At 35.2% G+C, this 6,277-nt stretch overlaps 1 non-coding gene across 1 annotated transcript; it reads right to left on the reverse strand.

Moving 5' to 3' along the window:
- Nucleotides 1-3,364: 3,364 nt before the first annotated feature.
- Nucleotides 3,365-3,579, reverse strand: LOC127444474 (small nucleolar RNA U3). Its single transcript, XR_007897828.1, has one exon. It is a non-coding gene; the product is annotated as a small nucleolar RNA U3 (small nucleolar RNA).
- Between the last annotated feature and the right edge of the window lie 2,698 nt (nt 3,580-6,277).

The following is a 6,277-nucleotide window of genomic DNA, read 5'->3' on the forward strand; positions in this document are numbered from 1 at the left end:
TTCTGTCCTGTCCAGGGGTTGATGGATTCATTCTTCTTAGTGCTCTTTTTAATTAAGTCATTTCAAAAGAAACATCCAACAACACTCATAGCTCCCCTCTTTTCCTTTAGATTTGGACATTCTTTAACTATGTCTTCTATTGTTCAGTCAAATTATCAGAACTGTGTACTTTCATAAAACCTCTTCGAAACATCTCTGCTTTCTCATTACTAACAGTATTCTCCCCTTCCATATTTAAAAATGTATATATATTCCTTTTGAATTCCACTCATTTTTTAATTCTGCTCCACACCTCCTCTGCCGAAGTACTTTTCTCAATTTTGATACAAAATGATCTCCATTAACCTCTTTAAATTTCTTATTTTTTGTTTTTATAATTATAATAATTATTATTTTTTTATAATTTTCTTTATTTATCACACATTATACATATATGGTGAAATTCTTCTTTTTCACATATCCCAGCTAGGCTGGGGTCAGAGTGCAGGGTCAGCTATGATACAGCGCCCCTGGAGCAGATAGGGTCAAGGGCCTTGCTCAAGGGCCCAACAGTGGCATCTTGGCAGTGCTGGGGCTTGAACCCCCGACCTTCTGATCAGTAACCCAGAGCCTTAACCGCTGAGCTACCACTGCCCCAATTTCGCATATCCCAGCCAAGCTGGGGTCAGAGCGCAGGGTCAGCCATGATACGGCGCCCCTGGAGCAGATGGGGTCAAGGGCCTTGCTCAAGGGCCCAACGGTGGCACCGTGGCGGTGTTGGGGCTTGAACCCCTGACCATCTAGTCATTAACCCAGAGCCTTAACAGCCAAGCCACCACTGCCCCTTGTTCCTGGGTAGTAAGTGTTATTTCCTAATTGCTTATGCCTCAAAAGCATAGAAAATGGCTATTATTCCCCAGAAACTATGCTTCTGTGACCAGGACAGTGATATTTTGAAAGTTACCTCTTTCCAATGAGAAAACAGACAAATTTGTGTCTTTTCATTCACGTAAAGTCAGAAAAACAACAACATATGAATCCAAATTAACATGCATTTATACTAAAGTAATATTCAAAGCCATGCTGGTCCGTTATGGTAACAAGTACCCATCTCTTCCCCTGGCTCACTTGGTACGCCTCAAAGAAGATTACAACAGCATCAAGACCTTGCTGGATGCCTTGAAGTATGATGAGTATGGTTGGGAGGTCATAGGAGACTTCAAAATGGTGGCATTCCTGATGGGTCTCCAAGGCGGTTTTACTAACTTTCCCTGCCATCTTAGCAGGGACACCAAGGCACACTACCACAGGCGGGACTAGCTACAGCAGACCAAGTTCTCTGTGGGGAGCAACAATGTCAAATGGGAGCCACTGGTGGACCCCTTTAAAGTACCTTCAAGGCTTCTTCCCTAAGCTGTCTGAGGCAAAGTTCAAAGCCGGTGTCTTCGTCGGACCACAGATAAAGAAGGATTTTGGATTCATATGTTGTTTTTTTCTGACTTTAAATTCACCCGTTTTCTCATTGGAAATAGGTACATTTCAAAATATCACTGTTCTGGTCACAAAAGCAAAGTTTGTGGGGAATAATAGCCATTTTCTATACTTTTGAGGCATAAGTAATTAGGAAATAACACTTACTACCCATGAACAAAAATTGTGTTACATAGTGTTATTCTTCTGACCTCTGCTTGGGCTCCTTAATACTCAATAAAATGTTGATGTGTTTTCCTGATTCTCCTAGATTATTTTCTTTTCTTTTAAATAGTCTTCCCTTCATTCCACCAGGGCACTTTCTTCTCCTTCCTTTACTCCTTGGGATACAGTGTTCTTCAGCAGACTGAGTAGAAAGCATGATTTCCCTGCTCACCGTCTCAATGTTACCCCTTTTATTTACATCTATCTGACACAACCCTTCATTACTCCTTTTTATAAATTCTGCCCAGTTGGCTTTATCATACATCCACTTCCCTGTACTCCCCAGACACATATTCCTGATCCCAACACAACTCATTATCATATTTAATATCGGAAAATGATCGCTACCCATGTACATTTCCTTAAAACTTCCCAATTAGATATTCCACCTAAAGAGTTTGATACCATTGTTATCTTAAATCCAAAACTGATTCTAATCCTGATGTCACATTCACCCTAGTATAACTCCCATCACTGAGGCATACCAACTCTTTTATATCCACCATATCTTCAATCACCTGCCAATTTATATCGGTCAAAACTCCTCCACACAAAGTGTTACGTGCATTAAAGTCCCCACACCAAATTACTCTCTCACCATTTTGGCCCTCAATACTTCCTAACACATTCAAGTGTAATCTTCAACAGGGATTATAAAAATGTATTATTAGATAGTTCTTCTTCCCTACCCAAACCTCAAATACCACATATTCCATATTTATTCCCTTCCCCACCACTCTATTCGGCCAACCCCTTTAATAATAATAAAAAAATTAAAAAAAATCACGATCCCTCCTCACAGCCTTATAACCTTCGTGTCTAGATTTAAGCCATGTTACCTGAACACATATCACATCTGGTTTAACTTCCATATGCGTTAAATATCCCTTAAACTCTCGTACATATGCAAGCAGACTCATAGCATCCATTTTAATATTATAAACATTTTTTTTTTTTTTACCCAAATCATAACAGGACTAATAATACCTTATGCTTTCTGTATACATCTTATGTTTTCAATGATAAAAACTAGCTTTAAAAAAAAACAAAAAAAAAAACAGGATATTTAACCATTACACCCCTCATTTGTTGGCTATATATGTTTATATAACGTGTTTTATTTCATATTAAAATAGCATGTCTAACATACAATACTCCATAAATAAGCTATCCAAGAATTACTATTGTAATTAAAATTGCAGCCCCTGAACTTTCTGAAATAAGTAGCCCTTCTCTAAAGACATTAAAGTAATGCATATAGGCCATTGATTAATATGGCTTCACAGGGATATAATTCCTCAGTTTAAATAAGAAAAATAAAATTCTTAATCTAAAACTGATCATTTTGAATCTGAGCTTCCCAGTTATGAGTTTTGGAATAACCTAGCAAACAACGAACACAAAGAGTGTGAATCATCAATGTATGGCATACAATAAACTAACCACACTATTACTTGCTGTTCCAGTTCATAAAACCCATTCATTTTACAATTAATTTTAATAAACAATAAAAATCATACAGCAAGAATTGAATCACTATTAAACATCTTTATTTATACTCTCATACACACAGAATTAAATAAACAAATATTTACACATCATAATACTTCATTATTATGTTGACCCTTTATAATACATCTATTTTACACTAAGTACACTTTTAAGTCTTCCTTTCACACAATTAAACTAAACCATTCTGATCATACTCCTGTCCTCCACATCACTATAAGTGATGAGGAACGTTCATCAATAACACAAAGCGTATGAACTAAATCATTACTTTGTATCCGATTCACGCTCAAAAAGAAGTATCATGACTCTTCATCATGGTTTAGGAGACGCAACACTTTCGAAACACATTTCCTAGTTAGAAACTATAGAAATGATCCCTGAAAGTATAGTCTTAACTTTAAAACACTAAAACCAGTTCGAGTCTATTCTGACACTCTCAGTCTCACGGACGGTGTTCGGTTGTTGCTCCCACTTTCAACACACTAAGCAACAACGAGAAAAACAAACACCAGAAAAACGCTATTTCCATAAGTTTTTAAATTCTAAAGACCTATGACAAATATATATATTGATTTAGAAACACAGTTTCTTCGTTGAAATAAAACATTAAAATTAAGTACCCGAAAACGTGTGTGCCCCTATTCACCGATGAGAAAAACAACACTTCACAATAACCCAACAGTAAACGTTTAAAGCCTGTGCTTATTGATCGTGTTACATATATTACTTATACCACAGCAGACACTTTATTTTCATTGTAAAAGCACAATTAATTCATATATTATTTTAAGCATTTACAGTTACCCACAATGCAAATTCCAAATCCATGATCAGTTTGGTGACCGAGCAACCAATCAGCTAAGAGAAGAAAAAAAGAAGAAGAACAAACTATTGGAAAAAAACAAATGTAGAAGTAGAAACTATCTGACTTTAAAGCAGTAATATGGTGATTTAACCACCTAATGGACTACATTATTTATATTCGAAAATTACTATTTTCATTTGTTTCTGCGCATCGGTGCACCAGAAAAAAGGGTCCGGAGAGAACTCGCCTACGCTACATCAAAGTTCCGTCAAGAGTGAAAGCTGTACAACAACAAGCCAAAGATGTTCATTCATCCAAGTTATTTATTGAATAGTTATTAGAATACAGGATTAAAAAGCAACTTACTTTAATTTTAAGATATTAGGTTGCTTAAGATTTGCTTTAAACAAAAAAGCCAACATAATTTCAATAACAGCAGCACGTTTTGAAAATTACCAATGGGGCAGAAAACAAGAGTGCGTATAATGGTAGAGGAAGATACACGTTGAAAGTCACTGAACCTCAAACATAAGAAAACACTAAATTAACGAAAATTGTTCTTAGATTTTCATGCATTTCTAGTCACCGTGGGATCAAGCTCTTTTGACCAATGCCCTAATCAACCACTAGGAGGCAGAAAATTGCGCCTGCAACAGTATCATGCAATGCCATTTACACTCCAAATTAATTAGCGTATCTTGTAAAATCATGAAAATTGTGACAAAATGTTAAAGCACAAACACAATGTCTTTAACTAGTATCTGATTATTTCAATGCATGATCAGGAACAGGGGAACAGAATTAGATAATGATAGCACAGCAGCCTCTATCAACAGCTCGAGGTGAACTTCAATATGGTCCCCTTAACCTAAAATGTCTTTTAAATCATACGAATACCGCAGAAACGTCATATTTAAACATAAATAGGCAGATACAACTATCTATAAAAGCTATATCACATTTGAGGCATAGCAGGGTACAATACTTTCAGAGGATAGCCTAAAAGTTTCATTCAGTTAGCGCATCATTCAATAAACTAGCCAAAACATAAATTGCTGGATGATTATAAAGGAAAAGTTTGCTAAAACATTTAGAACGAATGCTTACCTACGTTAAAATGTTTACTTTAAATGACTTTTTGTGGAAAGAAAATGTGCAAATTGTAGTCCATGATGGGTGGTTACACAAGCGGAGGACTGTGACGTCATATTTTACTACGTAAGATCATTTATTATCGTCGTTGTAATGGATTTATTACAGTTCAAAATCCTTTCAATGTTAAGTGGAAATCCTTTACTTTTATCGATATTTGTCTTTATTAAAAAAAAAAAAAAAAAAAAAAAAAAAAGAAAAAGACATGGAAAAACATATTACAGATTATCTAATTAATTGTAATGTTTACATGTAGTATTCTAATAAATGTGATAAATATTGTAAAGGGACATGTTTTTTATTAAAGGCTATGAAAGGACATTTAAATAGATTCAATAGACCCATTCTTGGTATGACATAAAAATATTAAATACATAGTGAGATGTTTTTATATAGCCATATAGAAACAACTTTATCGCACAAAAGGTACAACTTGTACATTTTGCACACTTTTTTGATAGAATTCCAAGGCTTTATTTTTCAAGATCTCATGATTAGGTTGCAGTTTTATTTTCAAAATAAATAAATAAATGCTCAATTGAAACTGGAGTACGGGTAGACCGAGTACAGTTGTAACACTTTTTGCTGTACTGCACAAATACAGAGCAGAAAAAAACATGCAATTTTCACATGAGATACCTTTATCTGTTTACTAACAAAATAAATGCCAAAAACCTGCATCCACTATCCCCCTTTTCTAATTAGTGTTTGAGGACAAGGAGTGCTTTTGTTACAACTGTGCCCATACCACGTACAGTTGTAACACTACCCCGTTTGTTGTAATTGTAATGTGCTAAATTGGTTTTCAAATAATTCTAATGCTTGCATATGTATAATTTATAACACATCGGCTGGAAATACTCTCTTATTTTTACTCACCCCATCTATCTATCTATCTATCTATCTATCTATCTATCTATCTATCTATCTATCTATTCTGTAAATAAATTAAGTGTGAGTTTACAGTATATTTTACAGTAGTGTAAAAAGGGATAATTTTCTATCCGTTCCGGAGTGGAACTTCAATAAATTGCCCTTGAAGGTCTCTGCGTTGTTCTGTCTTTTCTGAGCGCTGAGGTAAAGCAGTTATTGTTAATTCACACATTTGATTCCGTTATTCACTTTATCTGACTC

The sequence above is a fragment of the Myxocyprinus asiaticus genome, chromosome 7, assembly GCF_019703515.2.
Source record: "Myxocyprinus asiaticus isolate MX2 ecotype Aquarium Trade chromosome 7, UBuf_Myxa_2, whole genome shotgun sequence".
Taxonomy (NCBI): Eukaryota; Metazoa; Chordata; class Actinopteri; order Cypriniformes; family Catostomidae; genus Myxocyprinus; species Myxocyprinus asiaticus.